Here is a 21,575-nt window from a genome sequence, read left to right as displayed (position 1 = left end):
GTTTCAAGATCCCTGTGGTGAGGGTTTTCTCCCATATTCAGGCCATTATTTGATGTAATGAAAAGAGAAAGTGTGCAACACAGAGATTGTTAATTAATTTAGCCTAACAAGATGAAGATAAATGAAGCAAAGCATGGGCTGAATGAAGCAAGAGGTCTTATTTACAATTTAATACTTCTTTATATTAGTCATTTTTCAATTTACAGAAGAAAAGACTGAGTTTAAAGAAAATGTGTTCTGTGAGTACATGCAAGACAACTTTACACAATGCGAGCAGTTCTAAGGACTGCTGAAAATGCCTTTTGGGTTAACCTTTAACTCTTTTCTTCCCCTTTTTTTTTCCTTTTCACATTTTTTTTTCTCATTTTGTTTTACAATATGTTGATAAGAATAAGAAAAAATTAAAACCTAAACTTTTTCCCATTGAAATAAATAGCAAAGTACCAATGGATACTCTTCCAAGCTCAAATTCTCTTGTTTCTGATTGTTTATATTAACCTCGAGTCATAGCCTGTTTTTGAGCAATTTGTATGTAGAAAGATGCATTAAGAGAGGTAACTATAAAAAATACCATAAGACGTGATTTTAATTTCTGTTCCAAAGTGTAAATCTGTTATGACTTATATGTTTTCAACTATTCTATTGCAGTAAAAGCTGAGAGGAATCCGGGATTAGTCTTATTTAACAAAGATTTGATGTAATAAAACTATGATTTTTGATTTGGGAAAATATATGTTTTCTCAAGGTCATGTTTATCATAAATATTTTGAAAAAATCTGTAGATTTTACTTTCTTATCGATTAAAAAAAAAATAAAATACATCCTAGAGGTTTTAGATATCTCTTTCTCCCAGTCCTAATTTTAAATAAGGAATATCCTAAGCTAACAGTAAGTTACAGTTTATATCAGTTGAGTCATTACATCTCAAGGTATATTATTCAGTTTCCCAGCTACAAAGTTTAGGGTATAGTTCTATAGAAGAGGTGAAAAAAAAGAAGGGCTATCATTTTTAATATCTAATCAACTAACCAAGCAAAAAAGTCCTGTGTTGTGACTGACTTAGGCATACCTTTATCAGTTTGATCTAAACCCAGAATTCTAAATAGTGACCAAATATATTAGGTCTTTTTTTTGTTTGTTTGTTTCTTTTTTTAGTAAAACATCTTCCTTTTTACAGATGAATTGGGTCTGTCCACTATTTGACCTTCTGTCATGATTTCTGTCTGTGAAGGAAATGCCTGCCTTCCTTTTGCAGTAGCTAGACAGGACAGTGTTATCTAGTGTCACTACAAGCAGTGGTCTCTACAAATAGCATTATTATGGTCCCTGTGTTTTTATCTTGGGGGTCATGAACAAATCCATGCAACTGCTTCGAAAGATTTCAGTAAATAGGACTTTTTATTCAGACAATTGCCTTTTATATTACTTTTAAACAAAACTACTAGTCCATCAAGAGTTTCAAAAGGAAAACAATTCTACAGAGTGCTGGTATGGCAGCACAGACCAATCATTATGGCACCCATTCTCCAGTCCTTTATTTTTCAAGTCCGCAACAATAGGTTGTTGATTCAATGGACAAGACCAGAACAATTAAGTTCTCTGTTTAGCAGCAGTGCAGCATTTTAATGCCCTCCTCTAATAATGGTCTCATTATTGTTATTCTAAGACTGGGCCTCAGGAGGAGGAATATTTGCTGGAGGTACGTCATTATTTTGCAAATTTCGATTAGCTCATCATGTTGTCTGTACTGTGAAAATCGTAGCTAATTAGGGCAGTCAGTTAGGCTACCAGCTTTTGAGCTTATGAGTTAAAAGGTAGCACACTTGATAGGCCAATGATGTGAAAAAGGTGGTAAAAAGGGGGATTAGAGCTGTTGCCTTAGTAACTCTAACTTCCATCTGTGCGGGAACAATGGACCTGTGTTTCTCCTCCACCTTGGTGTAAAAATTGGTTTTGTTTCGAAAGGACGGGGCTTTTTATGACAATCTGGAATTCAGCCTAACGGCGTGTAGTTTTAGTTGTTAGGAGAGACCATTGGAGGAGAGGAAAGATGAAAGGTCATGGCGAGCTCCAAGGACATGAAAGGTCATTGTCTCTTGTAACAATAGTGGATTGTTTTGTCCCATTATTTCCAGCCAACCACTCAGTCAGGTGATAGAAGAGATACCACCGGTTCAGTCAGGTGGAACAGGAGAGAAAGATAATGCACCTTCTAAAGAACAAAAGATAACTATATTTTGCCTTTATTAAACAAAGTTGCACTTATGTGTGACCATCCTCTGAAAAGGGTTGTTTACTGACTTACTATTCTAGCTTGCTTTGTTCAGCACTGCCTCTGTAGGCCATCACATCTCTGGGAAGCAATCCAATGTGTTAGAAAATGTTGTTTAAGCTTTCTTCCCATGAAGAGGAGCCCCCAGGAGTACCACTGATGTGATACTTACCAATAAATTTAGTTGTATCTTTCTCACATTATTGGTGTTCTTAAAAGCTTTTCCTTCAAACACACACAGAATAAAATTAACTATAAATATGAAATAAATTTGCTTCAACACTTTATAGCATTTTATCATAAATTCTACAGCACAGATCATAGAAAGTTTACAGTAAACTGTATTAGGTGCTACAGAAGAGAGAGAGCAGTAGACAGAGAGACCTACAGTTGCGTAAAAATAGATTTGCTATAGGATTACTCTTAAAGAAAGGGAAATAGATAGTGTCTTCCGTGCTACACAGTGACCTTTGGAGACTGTCCCTTTCTCTAAGGAAAAAACATAAGTACTGCAGTATTATTTAATAAAACAGCTATAGCACAATTTACCAAGAAAGCATTTCTGTTAGTGAATAGAACTGTCATGTCTTGTATTTTTCCTAGAACATCCAAAAACCCAAGTCATTGTTTTCCAGAAAGAAAAAAAAAAAAGCTTTTCTCATGATTTCTCTGTTTTGCAGCATTATGCCTCAGTCATCCATGCAACAAGTTTATTTTTCTCTTCCTCTTCCCTCTGTCCACAATCAAAGCACATCTCAAAGTCCATTTTATATCCCCCAAACAAAGACTAGTTTCTTTAGGTCAGGATTTCCAGGTTGTTTCACCCTCCTATACCTAGATCTCTAAACCCCTTTACTGGGGTTGTTTTATAATCTTTTTACTTATTTCACAACAGAGCTGCCAAAATATATTGAAATCTTATGAAACTGATAAAATGCTTGGAATTTGCTACTATTACCTTTGAAAAATAAAATTACATATAATTGTTACATACCCAATCTTAAACTGTTCTGACCTTATTTGAACTTCCCTTTTTGCTGTTCTGGGCCTCTCTTATCTCATTTTTACTCCTAGCCACTCTTGCTTTTGCTTTCTGACAACACAGATGGACGGCCTTGCACAAACTGATAACTGTGGTAATATCTCAGCACACTATTCAATACTAAAAAAAGTTATTTTCAGAATTCAGCAGGCGTGTGTCGTATTTACACGTACACCAAAGATGAGAGGTTGAGCAGTAGCTTCATGGGAGCGTGCTGTTGTATGAGCCATTGGACTTTATAGCTTTCAGTTTGTTGATGCATTGGTTTACTGACTCTCAGGTTTAGTAAGTACAGTCTTCAAGAGAAAGAAAGTCTTCTTTTATGTATTTATAAGCTTTTAGTTTTTTAAGATAATCTATTCTTAAACTTTCTCTTTAGCTTTTTAATGGTCATGTATGTACTATCATATGTTTTGTTATTTTTGTTTTAAAATGAACTGAACCGTGTAGGCTGCTTAGTTCAAAATGGGAGCCCTGCAAAGGGTTAACCAGCAGAGAATTACAAATGAAGTATCAGGAAAGTTGATTATTAATCCAACAAGAGAGAAAATATCCTTCCAGTTAGCAAGAATTAGTACCTGAAGAGCTGATAATATTGTTCAGGCTGTCGGTGTGGAATGGCAAAGCCAGGTAAGCTAGACATCTTTTCAAAGGAATAAAGTCTTTTCTTTCTGTTTTTTTGTTGTAAGAGAGTGAAGTCTTAAAAAGAATCTTTGTTGATTTACTTAAGCTATCAGCATATGAAACAGCATATGTTGATCCTCAGTTTCCTCAATGAATGAAAGAAATTGAAATTGTGCTTTAACTTTGGTAAAAAGATATATTTCTAAGCTATGCAATGTATGTAACTGTGAAAGATTGTAACAATTCTTTACTAGTTTGTGGTTGTGTGAGAACAGATCATAAAACCTGAAGAGTCCTCCGCAATTGCAAGCTAATATATTACGTAAGTCTGTCTTTAGTTGTGCTTGAACATACTGTGGAGGCCTACAGAAACTTATGTTGCAGAACTCTTTCATTCAGAGTTATTAGACTTCAGTTTTCACACTGTAAGAACGATTTATTCAAGTTTGTTTTGATATTGTGAACACATTTGTGTTCATTAAAAAACATCTTTGTGGGGTTTCAAAAATCTATGATCTGGAGTTAAAAGGAAATGGATGTTTGGTAAACATACCACTGTGTTTGTACAGAGAAATGCAAACCAAACCATTAGATCAGTTGAATGTAATCTTATAATTTTGGTAATTTTCTAAAGACTCAAAGCTCTGTTTGGGAAAACTTTGAAATTTGTATGTTATATTTGTGCTGCTGAGAGTAATCAATAGGTATGATAAACATTTATTTTTTCAATGTAGGCTTCACTACTTAGTTTATTATATGAGTGATGTGTAAAATATTTTAAATAATGGTCTAATACTGTAGAAATTAGAAAGTCTGTATACAGTATTTAATGACTTTTCCCAAGCTGTGTGCTGTTACTTGAATTAGTAGCATTTAAAAAAATCCTGATTTGCTTGTAGAATGGAATTCACTATACATATGATGTTACTACAGTATCTGTCTTGGTGGAAAAGAGTTTACCATCTCCAGATTTTAGCCCTGAAAGCTACGTGAAAGGGATTGTGGTGATACAAGAATGAAAATACAGATAAAAACTGAAAGTAACCCAAATTTGAAGGCTGAGCCCCTGTAGCAATTTAGTTCTACACGGTAACCTTTCATGAGCCATAGAGAAAGGAAGAAACCATTTGATTTTGAGTAATGTGATTAAGATGTGGCCTATGGCAAAGAAGAAATAGAAAGAAGGAAAGAACAGGCAGTGAGGAAAGTGAAATGGAGAAGTGGCATTTGTCTGACAGGCTTCATTGTTTTGCGTGTGACTTTGGCCGACTCGAGCAGAGACAGCTGGTGGCCACTCTTTCTGAAGGGCAGCTCATCATGTTAGAGTAAATTAAAATCCTAGAAATTTGCTGCTGATGAAGCTATTAGGGCAACAAGTGGTGGCATTTTGGAAGATAAATATTCAGTTATACAGAGAGGCAAATAACTTTTTGTGGCGCATTTTATCTGAGGATTTTTAAGGAAAACAGGGACAACACAAATAAGCTGCTTTGCCTGAATATGAACACCAGCATCTAGGAAATGTATAAAGAGCAAGAAAACCAATGATGAAAAAATTATCACACAGGAAATGATATACGTAGAAAAAACAAGATTGTAATTAGTGAAGGAAAGTAAGAAACTGATTAGAGAAATGAAGTTTCCAAGATGTTTAAGGAAAAAATGAAAGTTAAATTAGAAAGCTCTCTTAACCAGTATTGGAGAGGAATGCTTGCTTCAGAATGGGAAAGCTAAACTTCAAATTAGAAAAGAGCTGGCAACTGAGTTTAGCTCAACTGTTTTCCTGCCCGAGTGACTCTTTGGAATGCTCTGCTTGGAACATCATCAGGAACAACTAGTGTAGGGCTGTTGGGGGGAAAAAAAAAACCAAACAAACAACAAAATGAGACTTGCTGTATGCTTATTCGGAATGATTAAGGTGATTGTGTTACTTATGTGTGTACTAACCCACAAATTAGACAAATTGGTTGCATTTTGAAATAGTATTTCAGGATTTATTGTATTTTGTATCTATATGTAGTTGACATCTGAGCTCTAGCACTGTAATGGTTCAACTGACAGATTTTAATAACCATTTTAAAATTTGTTGTAAGTATTAGCTTATTGTCAGAATCCTAAATAATCAAATACTGCCTGCAACTGAAGAGAAACAGTCTTGAACTCCCCCCAACTGCAAGCCAGTGTAAATTAGCTGTTATTTAATTATTATTATTTAAATCAACTGTGGTAAAAGTAATATTCTTAAATAGAAAAAATGGAAACAAAAGACATCAAGCAGATACTGTCTTTTTGTGCCCATTCCAGTGACTCATTTCAAATTCAAAAATATAGCGTAACCTGTGAATAAAGTCACCATACAAGACATTTCAGCATGGCTCTACATCCTGCTTTTGTGTCAGTTGTAGCTTCAGTTGTGCATTAAAAAAAAAAAAAAGGGGGAGAAAAAAAAGAAAAAGTTGGACGTGTCTGGAATAAATTGATAAGAATATCATCTGATTTAGTGGAACTAGTTTGACTGAGAAGGGTTTTCATGTTAAGTAAAACTGTTGCATTTTCTTTAACGCAGACTCTGTTGCACCCAGCTTGTTTAAAGGCTTAAGGTTGAGAAGTGATGAATTTCCAGAGGTCTCAGACTGAGTAGACATACATCTGGAAACACAGCTGCAATTTAGGGGAGGCTGCTGAAGCAGTTTGCCTGCGGCAAGCAAGCCATTCTTGTCACTACATGGTTGGGACAGTAAGATGAGATAATGGATAGGGTGGAGCATAAATATCTATACGTTGCTTGATTCTCTACTTTATAAAAACCTGGTGGTAGCCAGCAAGAAGCTTGTCTACAGAAGCAGATGGCCAAAGCAAAGTTTGGGCCAGGTTATTTTTGTTCCTTGGACCACACCTTGTATGTGACGAAAGTACTGGAGAGAGAATGTGTTTCAGTTCATTAAGAGCTCAGTGAGGCTATACGGATAACACTGAAGTATTTTGTAAGATTCAGTGTAAAGCTGCATAGTTCAAGGAAGCTCATGTCTTATTAGCTATGGCTAAGGTCAGTTATCCACACAATGAGGGGGAAACTCTTTCATAAACAAGTAGATAAATATGGTGCAGCTGGTGCTTAGCTGTGCTTCAGGCTGTTATATTACCACAAGAGCTCATGAACGACCTGGCTTTTACAGAGTGCTTGTGGAGCATCAGCAGCTTAGAGTGGTCGGATGTAAAATTACAAGGTTGTATCATGAAAAAAGGATAAATCCAGGGTGAACTCATGACTTTGCATATAGGTATCTATCTCTACAAGATGAGAAGAGCTTGAAGGGTTAATTGAATCATGTGCTGCTAGAGGAAAACATTTTTTTCTTTCCTTTTTTCCCCCTCATCAGAAGTAGGAGTTACATGTGTTCCTTATTACATCCAACATATTCCAATAGTTTTTTTAAAAAGACATACTCATGAAACAGTGTATTTCTTGAAGACACAATATTTTCAGCTACTAAATCCTGGACCAATCAAACGTGTCATTTTTCGCCATCTGAATACAGTTCTGTAGTAGTAGTGGATGATAGCACAAACATCCATAGAACTGTAAAATATAATCCCCTGTCTTTACTACACAGGCTTTGGTTTTATTTTTATAGCTACTAGAGGAGAATCTGTCGGTATTTCTTCCAAAGATAGTACAAATCAGTATCTGTGCAGTTATTATTCTGGAGCCTTTAGACCAAATGTTTTAATTGTAGTAAAAAAAACACAAAACCAACCAACCAAACAAAACCCACAGCAAATTTGCTCTAAAACTTTTTCACCCAAGTTTGTGAAAGCCAAAGGACAGTAGATTGACTGTTGTCCCACAAATGGGTCTGTTTTACTAACCGGACTGTTGAGATTGTGATGTGCAGGTGTTCAGTGTAGGAGGCAAACAGTAGTGTTCAGAACAGAGCGGAGATTTACCAGGGCGCTTCTGCTTAATTAGGTCAAACCAACCAAACTCCGTTGTGCTGGGAGAAGGCCAAAGCTGGGCACTTCAGCAGCAGCTATAATGCACAGATGCCACTGCAGCTCAGTGACATCCTTTTGGCCTTTCTACCTCTGGACAGGGATGGATAATGTAAACAATATATAACAGTTTGTCTGCTGTTTAGTAGTTTATGTGCATGTGCAAGTTTCCTGTCTTTTACAGCGGGAGAATGGTCTACTTAAACCTTAGTAAGAATTGCAGCAGGCAAATCCTAACTGTTTACGTTCATTTTTTTTTCCAGACAGACTTTTCATCATGATCGTACTTGTTTAATTCCAATTTAAAGACATTTGTTTTACTTCCCTATTAACTTGGATTTTAAAAAGCCTTATGTATAAGCATACACAAAAAACGTGAGCTAAATCACATAGGTCTTTGTGCTTGCTTTACTGGGGTCAGCTTTTGGCATTTTTTGAGGTAGTATATATGGTTTACTAGTGTTTATGCTGAATCTTTCTTGTCTGTGATTTTCCAATAGACTACTTTTTCTTTGAAAGAAATATTTTTAGTATGTTGTTGATTATTCTTTCTTCTTTCTACTTTTCCCATCAATTGTAGTCTGTTTCATGCTATCATCCTGTTAAAGAGCACAGTTTTGAGGGAAAACAAAGTAGCTGCTAGTGACCCTATGACAACTGTCTGGTAAACCTGATCACTAGTCTGGAGTGTTGTTTAATGTAAAGGCCAAATAAAACCCTGCAAGAGAGAAACGTTTTGTTTTAAATTCCTAATAGGAAAGAAGCTGCTGTGTTATAAGAAAGAAAGTAATAAGTCTCCCTTGCTTGTCATGATTCAGATCTAGGCATTGAGTGCATACTTGCCTAGACTACTTATTTCAAAGACAGAGCTAAGTTTTGGAATTGACTTCGAAGTCAACTAAATAATCAGTAATCACAGTTTTTTGTTTTGAGGAGGATCAGATTCTGCTTTGAGCTATACTGTTACAGTTCTGAAGTTAGTGTGTGGACTTCATTAGGGTTATTCTCTCTCCTGCACCCTACAGCTGTGACATGTAATCCAGAGTTACTGTGTCCTCTGTCTTCTGCTATCTGCTTTTAGCTGTTTGTAGCAAGCAAAGAAAGAATAAGAAGTGACTACTTCATCTGCTAGTATCAATAATAATTTCTCCATTGTATGAGAAATGTCATTTTCCCATTTTCCTAAAACTGATGTTTTCAGGGAATAAATTAGAAAGGAAGCTTGGTGCCAGCACATAAATTATTGAGCCTTTTTCTGATTTTTTTTTTTCCACTATCACACCATTAGCCTTTAAGGATACAATCAACATGCCTTAGGTGGTAGATGATCATAGAAGTCGTAGAAACAAAATTGCCTGCGCACTTTCAACAGCATAGAGGCATATGTAAGAGGAATGGTTTACTTTACTTCACCTGTACTAGTGAAACACAACTAATTTTTAGTTGAATTTTAATTCATCAGTGGTGATGTTCTGATTTTACTTCTGCAGCTCGAGCAGTGCAGCAACTGTTTTAGTTTAAAAAATGAGCCCGTGTGTCTGAATACATCTTCATAAATTATTAAAACCATACAAAAAGGGTTGACTGATACCAACCAAGTCTAGAGAGACTGAGCCACACAGTAAGTAATTGAAGGAAAAAATAATATTTATTGCTATTAAAAATATATCGCTTTGTTAAACCTGTACTGTGGTTTTTAGACCCATACTAGGAAGTGATCCATGCTGTAGAAAATTTGTGAGCAAACACTGTGATCCTGCAATATGATACACTATGTCAGGTATTGTAGTCCTCATTAGTCCTTTCATATTATGTGTATGTGTGTCTGTCTAAACAACATGCGGTTATATGCAGGTTATAGATCTTTTTATCTACGTGTTTATGTATGTGTGTATATAAACATACACACATATACATACATGCATACAAGTTGATTTTGTCCGTTATTTATACGTATTTCTGCATATGCAAATATGTATGTGTATTTACATATGTATGTGAACATATGCATGCATATGTCTAATGGTTGTGTATGTACATATGCATAGTAAGGGCCTGTATAATTTTCATATTAATATTAGGCACAAAACTTCACACTTATACGTATTTTCTGTCCTATACATCATTCTACTTTCAGAGCTGATGTTCTAGAATTTAGAGGAGTAATACAGTATCAGCAAAAATATTGATAATTCGCTGATAAAATCAGTAGTAGATGAGAATGCTTATAAGTCTTCCAGGCTATTGTTAGCAGTTTTAGTTATGAAATGTGTGGGTCAGTTCTAGCATAGCAATGGACCTGTAACCGTCCCGACGTTCTACCTTGCACTTTCAGGATTTCTAATATTGAGCAGATAGAGAATTGGACATTGTACGTGTGTGTTTATTACCTAAGATATTTATGAAATTGCTTTTAGAGATTATAGAGATCATATCAATGTTCTTTGCCAACTTGATTTTTTTTTACAAGGGCTTCAAGGGAAAAGGCATAAGAAAATCATTTTCCTGGCACTATCTGTAGTAGTACCATGCCCATGATCTTGATAAATGTCACCATGAAGGGCTAGTGTCCCCTAATTTATGTGGTAGTCTGGAATATAATTCCTTTTCTCATTGTTTCTGTTGCCTTCTCCTGTGGAATGCCATAATCTTTTAATGTGATGTTATATTGTGAAAACTGAAAATGAGCCTCATCAAAATAGCTTTCAGGTGCTTAATTAGATTTTTTTTTTAATGTTAGAAAATAGATTTTTATTATTTTATGGCTTTTATCTAAAAATGTTTCCTACAAAAGTAAGCAAGTATTAATTCTGTTTTCTAGTATTAATCCTACTTCACTAATCAAACCTCTTCAGTTAGAAGGAATGTTTATCACTTTTCTGTCAAATAAAAGATAATCGAGTACACATACTTTACAGCTTCACATATATAAAATGTTTTCTTACACCCTTAATGTCAGTGGGCAGCTGATCAACCCCAAAATAACTTCTTTTTGTTTATATTCCTTTTGCTGAAATGTATTTGTTCAGACATTTTAAAAGCCTTGTAGCACATGGCCCTCTATCAGTCCATAATCACACAGAGAAATATAGTTGAAAATTTAGAGAAATGTAATCTTTTGTTACGCAATAATTTTATGTTATTTAGAAGAACATTTGCAGGTTGAAAATCATGTATTAAAAAGTGTTATAGCATGTTATACTGTACTTCAGCTGTTGATGAGTATAAGATACAATATAGAAATATAGAATGAACTATATAAACACATCTCATTCTCAGGAAATTTTATCTCTATAGGAGAAAATGATCTAATAGCGTGGCTAACTGAGTGAGAATCAAGTTGGCCATTGTTCACACCATTTAACTTATAGAAACTGATTTTAGGACAAACTACCAAATGCTGTCCTTTTGATGTAACAAATTTTACTCTCACCTGCTAACTAATTAAGCTGCAAGTTCTACCTCACAGTGTATATACTCACTTAATACTGCCTCATATACAGAGGCTAAGACTTGAACCATATTTTATTATGGGGCCCTAAGACAGAACTCTTCTTTTTTCCTGATCAGTATTTTCTGCTCTTTTTTCCTTCTTATTCTTTTCTTGCTACTCTAAGCAAGCAATAAACTAAAGGGTATGACTTTTTTTTCTGTAGTTGTTGCTATAAAAAAATCCTTACCTTAATGCATCAATATTTTTAATAACGTTACCATTGATGTCTTTATTTCTCTTATAACATTCTTTTTTTTCATACAATTTAAGAAAGCACTGGTTCTCATTATACGAAGTTACAGATTTTTTGTTTTCGATTTGTGTTTCATGAAAAGTTACAACATATAGAACTCGGTAGACAAAAAGACATACTTATAAGATATGTGAGGCATTTGATGTAGCTTTCATATGTATTTCCAACAACATGTTATGATCCTACTCTAAATGAAGGGACCAGATACTATCTGTCTTGAGAATTGCTGGGATTCATTTGTGATTGGTAAAGATTTGCTATTGGCCTGAGAGCATCAGCCCATTTTATTGAACGCCCGAACACTTGCACATTTGTGTTCAGTAGTGACCTGAGAATTGTGGACTAGTAATAAGGGGACAAAAAATGATGCTTTTGTTCCTTTTCAGTTTCAAAAGCTTTATCCCCACCTAGCAGCTTTTTGGAATCAGTTCCATATACTCATATAGGTGGTCATTTACTCTTTCTACTAGGTGATTGTGGGCTCACTGGTAATGGTTTTACCTGCTTTACCATTTCAGCTTGCAGATATTCTTTTTTCATATATTGTGGTACTACTTAATACTACTTACATAGCTGAAGGCCCAAGTCTGTGTTTCTAGTCCATGGAGCAGTGCTACTTTAATTTCAAGAAACCTCATAAAGATCATTAAGCTCCATACATGCATCTGCACTTTGCTTATAAATTACATACATAGGATTACAAGGTCAGGCACATCATTTTAATAGTTTAAAAATAATATTGGATCAAGATTTTTAATACATTGGTTTGTTGCCTTATAGCCTTTTGATACTGCCAATTTTTCTCTCTCAACAAGCATGGTATAGTTACCCGACCTTTGTTATCCCATTGTTATAGTTTATAGGTTGATAACCATTCTATGAGCTATGAAGTGTGGATCTGCCCCTGCTGCGTACCCTGAAATAAAGAGAAAAAGAAAAACAAGAAAGAAAGGGAAAAAGAAACCCCTCTCCACTAACTAACCATTAAATTGTAGGGTGATCTAGAGATAAAAGCAGAATCTCTTTTTTTGCTTTTCAAATATTTGCCTGGCCTTCAAAAGGTATTTGCCTTTTGTGTTTACATTGGATTTATTTTTTTGGCCTACACGCAGAAAGAGAATGATACATTAAAGAATAATGGACAACAGAGGGGAAAATGCTCTTAGCTTTCACATCTAGCCTGTATTTTCTACTTTAGGTTTATTTTTTAAAATCTTGTCTACTTTTATTTAAATCGAAACTGCTGAGTATTGTAAAGGGTTGTAAATGTGAAAGTATCAGATGAAGTACAATACGAGAAGATTACCTACAGGTTGGCAGGCAGTAATGAGATTTGGCAAAGTGCCGTTTTCTACTACGAACCTTTGGGACCTCAAGGTATTCCTGTGTGTGGCAGAACAATGTAAGGCTTCAAAAGCCAGTGTTCTGTCATTTGCAGAATTGCTTTTTGCTGTTCCTGAAAGAGGCAGGTGAGGTTTGTGTCTGTAAAGTTGTATAAGTCTTCACCAAGGCAAAAGGAAAGCTGCTTTGGTTGAAAGCTGAGGTCTGCGTCATATCATCTTCAGTTCTTTCCTTCTGAATGGCATTAGGGCTTCCTTGGAACCTGAATTGTCCCTCGTGGATTTGTTTCATTGAAAGAGCAGTTTTTCAGCAAGTTTGTATAAAATATAATTTGATATAAAAGTCCATATTCAAGGGAAGCATCACTTTGGGACAATAACCTGTCCCAAGGTTATTTTCTCTGTGGCTCAAGTTGGTCCCTTTGTCATGTACCGTACAAATACCACATCATCAAAAGCTTGTGATTTTGTTAGAGTGCAGTCATGAGATAGAGATGTTTCCCAAATCTGCTTACGGTAATAATCAACATTTTTTATACAACTAACTTGAAAACAAACATGACCCAATGATTTAATTGAAGTATCTTGATTAATGTGCTTTAAAAACATGCTTATTTATATATAAAATATATTTCACCACATGTATGTCATAAAGCTCTTAGTATGTTACAGTTTGTAAAAATTACAGTCAGTTAATAATGTGTCAGCTCCCCACTGTGTGCTTTGTAGGATACTGAATGTGTGTTACATGATTTATTTGCTGGATTTTGCAGGTTTTCTGTAGCATGTCAGATGCCTTGCTGATTGCTTGGTGAAGCCTAGAGCATGAGCTCCTTTTTGCAATGTTTATTTTAAGTCAGTCTACATTTGCTTAAAAGTATGACAGTCTTAAAATCGGATCACCTCCTCAAAACTTTTGTAAAAACCTGGATACTTTTTAGTGAGAGTATTGTTTGTAATTTAGATGTACATTTGTGTGACAATCATAACTTACTTCATAGTTCTTAGAATTACAGGGAATGGATTGTTAATGAAACAAATGCATTATAATGTTGCTAGAGTGATAATAATACTGTGAATAGTTTGGATACTTCTCTGGGATTTGGGGTGGGGGGAAGTTACTTAATTCACATTTATTGACACTGTCCATAATATAGTTAGAAGGATTCTCGCTCCTTTTACTACTTTCATTCTTATGTATTTCCTTGACCTCCTCATATCTTCTCATTCTTTCGTTAACAGAGAGAACTAATAGGCCATATTGATAAAGGTGAAAAGTTGTTTTCTACCTACAGATTTAGAAAGTGGGAATACCCAGTTAAGTTTTAAGTTCTCTTTATTTGTTGTCTTTCTGGTGATTTTTTTATGCTATCTTTAAGGATTACAGTGGAGCATTTCTATTTAAATATTTGCATCCATGTCCTACAGTGCACACAGACTTGAAGTTTAGTTAGAAGGTGTAGAAATAGCTGTTGTCAAAAAGTGTGAAATCCTGAAGACGATTGATGACTGGAGATATGAATTGTAGGAGTCTCAGGATGGCAAGCCATTTGAGCATGGTTTAAACTGGATGGGTAAATTTCTGTGTGACTTCAAGAGCATCTAACACCAACTTGTATAGCAATTGGATTTAATAGGCAAAGAAAGGGAGTTTAGAAAAAGAGAAATTGAGCGAGTTGATGATTTAAGAATTGAGGCTCTTGTCCGATGCTACTAAAGGTTTCTGATGTCATTCTTTTTGTAGCTATAACGTACATTACTAAAATAATTTGTGTACTTCTGTGCTTGTATGTACTACCTTGAATGAGGTGTATGTTTATAATTTCTGGCTTTCAGATTTAAATCTGTGAACACAGCAAGAGCTCAATGAGTTCTGTCAGTAATAGTCCTAGAATGTGGAGATTCTGAGAACTTCCTTGCAAATGGAAGGAGTCATTCCTCTAATAAAAGTGGTAGAGCAAAAAACTTGCCAGATTTAGAGAGTTATTTCTGCAAAGGTCACGTGGAGTAGATTAGACAATAATCAAAATATTTTTGGGGACATCTTGGGATTTTGAGAGTGGTAGTTAAGAAGGAGCTTTGAGGATGGGTCTTTTGAGATGTGTATTTCAGATCTGCCACTTTGTCTTTGATTTATATCTCATGTGCAGTAAAAACCATGCATATTGTGAATTATAGGTGTTAGTTCCCTGTCTGGTTTCTACTGATACTGTATATCTGCAGAGTGAAACTCAAAAAATTTTTATCTTCTTCAGATAATTACTGATGGAATTATAACCCTTATTTTCTTTCTGTTCCTCTTTCCCATTTTGTGTGTAATTATGTATGCAAAGTAGGAGGAGTAGCAATTTCTAGAATTGATATTGAACAAACATTTATGTTTTAAACTTTGTTTTCTCTTAATTTACAACTTCTCCAAACTCTCTTCTTAATTTAAAATTTACCTTTCTTGCCTTTCTTATAAATCCATATTTACTTGGTGTTGGTTTATTTGGAAATATTAGAGCATTGTGAGCAGTGTTTATGGAAGCTATCCTATAAAGTGTTTCTTGTATGCAGAATGAAATGGTCATTTTTTTTTTGTCTTGTATTTTCCTTTGTTTTATATATATTTGGTTATAGTTATATTTCTTTGTGGAAGGTGAATCCCCAGTTTTCACAAACACGCTGGACTGGCACTCTGCTGGGGCACCTCCAGGGAACCCTGTGCTTCTGCAGGGAGCAATGTAATCTGATAACGTTTGTATCTTTCTAGCTTAAAACTTGGAATGTTTGAAATACTGAGTTTACATCTGGTCATTTTTATAAAGTTTCTGGCAAATCTAGAGTAGGTGCTCCCAAAATCTTATAGTATATTGCCATGCAGAAAGCATTCCTCAGCAACCTTTCAGTTGATTTCAAATGATAGCTTTCTGGTAGGTGCTGGGCAGATATTCAGTCTGTCAGGCCCATTAATCTGCCTTTTGCTGGTCTAATCTTAACCTGATCTCTGCGCTTTTTTCTAAAGTCCCTCCTTCCCTCCTTCCCTCCTTCCCTCCTTCCCTCCTTCCCTCCTTCCCTCCTTCCCTCCTTCCCTCCTTCCCTCCTTCCCTCCTTCCCTCCTTCCCTCCTTCCCTCCTTCCCTCCTTCCCTCCTTCCCTCCTTCCCTCCTTCCCTCCCCGTGCCCCAAAACCCAATGCATGGAAAAGCCACCTGGAAGAGCCCCAGGCATTTATTGACCCTGTTACTAGCTGTTCAGAAGGAGGATGAGTGAGAGTGGGTCTGTAGCCTTCAGCCCCTCTTTAAAAAGGCCAGTTGGTGTCAAGGCTGTTAGAGCTGGTGGTGTCTGCAGCACGTGCACTGCAGGAGCCTGGGGGGAAATGTGCACCCGTTCCCATTGGTGATCCAGGAGGTCTGCCTAGTAAAGCTGCATCTTAAAATACCTTGAGTGAAATCCTGATTCTGCTGAAGTCACTGGGCACTTCGGCATTATTTTATTCCAGTAAGGATTTCACCAGTATTTTTATTTTGCAGCGGTAGTGGAGGGGAGAAGCTCTGAACCAAGATGAATGTGACTTCACATTGTAAAATACATCCTCTGCTAGTTTCATCCTTGCCTTCCTCCCATCTGAGTAACTGTAAATGATGTTCTCTGTTAATAAGTGTGTACTTTGTCTAAATTGCATTTATTTTTCTTTTGACATACATACCATTTTACTATTAATCATCCCATTCTGCTCTTTACAAAGACACTGTTGTGCTGGTGGAACATACTTAATCTTTGGTATGTTGTATTTTAGTTCTATTGTTGCTTTCTCATTTCTTTATGGAAAACCTTTCTTTATTGACTCTTAAATCATGGGTTAAGCCCTTATTGAAAACATGTTCTGTATGTACGTCTTGCTAGAGAAAAAAGTTCTTTTGAGGTTATAGGCTAGGCTTACTCAAATACTTCACTACACAGTAAAAATTTGGAGGTCTCCTATATGTTATCTAGAGCTAGAAATATACCCAATTACTCAGCAGCACATCATAAAAGAGATGCATACTATGTTCATGTCTGTCAGTGCCTTAAGTCATCACTCTACAGCCTTTTTTAAATTCTCTTTTTATTGAAACCAAGAAACAAAACAAAGACAAAAAAAAGGCAAAACCAACATCAATTAGATGTCAACTTGACATCAAACAGCATAATATATCATAAAAATATATCATAAAAACAAATGTATGATCTGGTGACTCAATGATTTCTGTCCATATAGCATTTACAGAGAAGTAAAGAAAAGGCAAATAGCTACACATATGTATTGAGAAAAATATCCAATATAAAATTGGCCATAGTGACAGCACTAGAAAGCTCTCAGCTGAGATTACCAGGAAATAAATAACACACAGAAGGGGAAGGGAGGTTCCAACAGCCTCACTCTTATTTGTATTTAGAGTTTTGTACAGTGAGCATTGTGCAGGTCACATACATTTTTGTAAAATTGCTTTAAGGATGGAGATATTCTACTTTCTGGTGATAGGTCCAGGTTTATGGATGGGTGTGTAGTGCAACTGCATGCAGAGTGATGCAAAAGTGCAATTAGGAAAAAAAGAAATCTTTGGAAATAAATGTGACTACCTGTTCAAACTATTAAAATGAATGCTGACTCCAAGCCTATTTCTGTATTTGCTGAAAGACATATGAAAAAGCCTCTTTGTAGAAGTGCTAAGCACATTAAAAACACGGAGAATCAGTTAAGCCTCTAAAATAATAATCTGGGAATTCCATTCATTGTTATAGTAAAGGGCATCATAACTTTATGGTAAGGTGGGGAAGGGTGGGAGAGAGGTGAGATTGTGGGGGTGGGAACTAGAGAAAGAAAGCCCAGAAAGATCCAGAATCAAACACAGCCTCTGTTATTTGAACTTGTTCATTTTCAGTGAAGTGATAACTGCAACAGCTCAGTCTGAACCGTGTGGTTCGACACTTCCCTTTCTAAGGAACTTGGATGTGTTTCACAGCTTACATCTGGACAGCAGAGTACAGGGAAAAAAGCCATAAGGATAGATCACATATTCTCTTTGCATACTTAGGACTTGAATCTCGTATGTAATAAATGTATGCACACACAAAGAATTGTGTATGCATGTGGATACATACCTTTATATATCTACACACACGTGTTCACGTGTGTATAAATTCAGCTCCACAAGGGATTTCTTCTCTTTTTGCTGTTAGGCTCAGTTCACAGATCTATCTCCTGTTCCTCCAGAGGTACAAGAAGTTCCCTTCTGGAATTTTGTTCCTTTCCCCTACCCAAGTTGTCTTTATATACAGTGATATCCGAGATCTCTTTTTGGTAATCTTATTACAAGGCCAGCTATAGACCTCAAAGGAGGTGATAAGTAACCCATTGGACCTGGGAAATGGTACTTTCTGTGTGAGCAGGGAATAAGTCATGAACTCCTTATCTTATCTTTTAGATCAGCGATAACTTCAGTGAGACCACTTGGTCAATATTGTACATCTCACTGTATGGCCATGTCTCATCAAAGCCGTAACAAAATGCATTCTTCCTGATATATGCAACTGGCTGTTATGGATGGTAGAAAAGAGTGTAGCGCACAGCCTGGGGGGAGAAGCAGCTCCTGAGGGTAAAATAGCAGTACATTGAAACCTCAAAGGAAATTTAAGAAGGGATGGTGTGAGTGTGTGCGTGTATGCATTTAAGTCTGAAGCCAGAAAACTATGAGGGCTATGTGGAACATTTCCTGGAGCTTACCACTAATAAACATGGCGGGATTGTCAGCCCTGCAGTGTCCATACCTTCCTTCTGGGCCAGTGCCAGCACCCCTGCAATCGTTGGGTAGTGCATCCCAACCAAAGGCTAGGAGCTTTTCACTGTGTCCTCCTGCACATATTTTAGCACTCTCCCAGCTCCATGGTCTCTCCAGCTGAGGAAGGACTTTTCAGTATCCCTGTACAGTGCCCCCCTGTTGTTTGGATCACAGTGCAGAGAACTAGGGGAACTCCATTTTTGCTGTTCCGTTTTATCCTTATTGCTTCACGCTGGGAAAAGCTAGGAGTGGAAACTAACTTAATCATTTGATTTATTCATACACTCATTTATTTTGAGTGAACTAACAGTAAACCATCAACTGTCACATCCCACAGTTTATTAAAATGGCAATTGTAAATAACCACCCGTTCCTTTGTTTCCCTGCTCTGTCATGTTTTCTTTGTAAAATATTTTTTATTTTTTAAAATTGGGCTCATCCCATTCTCATACACAGAAGATCCCCTACGCCTCTAAAACACTTTGCATATTATGGGCCACATCCCAAAACCTTTACAGTCAGCTGGCGTCTTTTCATTTACTTCATGTGGACATACATCAGTCCCTCTCTGTATTCAGTACAACTGAAACACAGCCTTTTCTGGAGCAGGTTGTCAGCAATGATGCTATAGGCATTATTCCAGTGGAATGTATAGCAGCAGCACTGTGACCTGGAGGACAGATAGGACTTCAAATGTCAACACTTCCTTCCAAACTACTCCAAAATTTCATTAGCATGAATTCATCTCTCTTGAAAGTGTAAAAGATTTAATTCTGTTGCTCCAGGCAGGACTTTTAAACCTAATACTTATATAAGTAAACTGCCCCCTCTAGTTTTTCACATTCACTTATAATGCCATGCTGGCAAGCTTATTGGTTATATTCTGGGTCTGTGAACAGGCAGTTGCTAGAGATGGACTGGCAGGCTAATATGGACTGAGGTAACATCAGCATCAAGATGGCTTTTGTTTTTGACTGCTGCCTCAAGGGAAATTCCTGGAAATGCTTCTTTTATATATTTACTGCAAGTCACAGTAAATACTGCAAGTCATTTCTTTGCATGTTTGGTTGTCAATGTGGTATTTCTGCATTTCACTCTGTTTCATATTTTTGTGCAATAAGATGAAGTATTGTGCTGCTGACAATATTTAAATAAAAGTCTGGGTGGCATTTTGCAATGAAGATGAGAAGATTTTTTTTCAGTTTAAGTTATCATGAGACAAGAACACTGTCTCTACTCTTTCAAGGAATTTAGAAAGTTGACAGTGATGTGGTTGTAGTAGTATGCCACAGTTACCTTTTGACAGCTTAATTAGCATTATGCAAATATTTTCTGTGAATTTTTGAACAAGCTGTATTTGAGGTGAAAAATCTTACAGCGTGGACAGGAAAACTTTGTACAGACTGTAGCTTTAACACCACTTTGACTCCAGACTTCTTAAGCTAATTGTCCTTTTATTTTGCTTCGTAAACATACACATTTCACATAAAATCTGTAATAAGAGAGAACTTGTGGCAAATATTGTGACCTTCAGTAAACTGTGGAAAGATACCTCTTCTAATCAAAGGTGCAAAAGCCATGATCTTCCTTGTTGTAACTGAGTGTTGACACAAGAAAGGCCAGGCAGATTGACATCCATCTCTATAGAAACCATTAACCAATGCCAGATAAATCCAGAGCATTGAATCCATATGCATGCTTGCTTTTGTTATTCCTGACCTATTGGCAAACTTCTGCATTTTGTGGGCTTTGTTTTAAAGGACGCTTTAAATTGCAGATAGTTATGTGATTTCATTGGTGAAATAAATAGTTTTGGTTGTCTAAATAAAGAAATCGGTATTATTTTGCATCTACTAAGCATTATTTGCTTAGGTGTGGCTTGGTTTGGGTCCAGATTAGCACACAATGAAGACTGTTACTTTAGCTGGGTGTAGCAAAACCAAGTAGTTTTGTTCATGTTTTCCAAATGATGTGCAAGTAATGCGTCATTTGAGTCTAACTGGTCTTTTACTGGCCTACAGTCCCCTTCTACTCTGTAAAGCATTAACAATTACTTTGTTGGCTGCAAAAACATATGCTTTTAGGAGTCCCAACGATGCTCGAAACTCATGTCAGTCATAACTTCAGAACAATTGCCAGTCCTGTAGCAAGACCAGGCGCTGTTAATCATAACTGTAGTACACTGAACACTGTTGCCTTAACTTTCCCTTGCTGAAATCTTATTACTAGTTGTGGAGTGCAAGGAAACAAAAATGCTTTTCATTTCACTCTGTGCTGTACATTTTCCAGTTTGGGTGACTAAAGCTGGCGAGGGTGCCTATTTTTGGAAAGAGGAATTAAGATACTTTGGAGAAAGTAGTGCACTGTGTGCTGACATTCCAGATGTCCAAACTATAGTAGTACCAGCCCAAGTTTTTGAGCCTTTCATGCCAATGATGACCTCATGAGGTCCAGCCTGGAGAAATAGAGACATAGTTCTTCAACAATGTTCAAGAATGGCTCCTTCCTTTCATATTTCTATTCAGTGATCTCCAGTGTCCTTCTCTTTTCCTGTCTCTGACAAAATTAGCTCTTTATAATTAACAATTGTTAGTTTTTTGGCTTGTCTTTTAGACTTTTCTTAGAGTCTCTTTCACCCAATCTACGTATTGTATCCTCGCTCCCAAACAGAAAAACTTGTGATATTTTTCTCTTTGGCATTCCTGTCCTTTCCTAGCTAGCTGTTTTAATGTGGACTGTGGGAGATTTTACACTTG

The 21,575-nt window shown here is 36.3% G+C and overlaps 1 protein-coding gene across 17 annotated transcripts in view; it reads left to right on the top strand.

Moving 5' to 3' along the window:
* The window catches only part of SOX6 (SRY-box transcription factor 6), a 382,016-nt gene that overhangs the window by 107,542 nt on the left and 252,899 nt on the right, over nucleotides 1-21,575 (top strand). For 2 of the 17 annotated variants that reach the window (XM_068400316.1, XM_068400310.1), the window contains exon 1: nucleotides 3,512-3,944. The exons of the other annotated variants lie outside the window; for them this stretch is intronic. The gene's annotated coding sequence lies outside the window, so the exon portion shown is untranslated. Of the gene's footprint in view, nucleotides 1-3,511; nucleotides 3,945-21,575 lie in introns of those variants that run through there. 17 annotated transcript variants of the gene reach the window in all.

This window comes from Nyctibius grandis, chromosome 4 (genome assembly GCF_013368605.1).
Source record: "Nyctibius grandis isolate bNycGra1 chromosome 4, bNycGra1.pri, whole genome shotgun sequence".
Taxonomy (NCBI): domain Eukaryota; kingdom Metazoa; phylum Chordata; class Aves; order Nyctibiiformes; family Nyctibiidae; genus Nyctibius; species Nyctibius grandis.
Note: the sequence above shows the minus strand (reverse complement) of the source record. Positions and strands in the feature narration are given on the sequence as shown.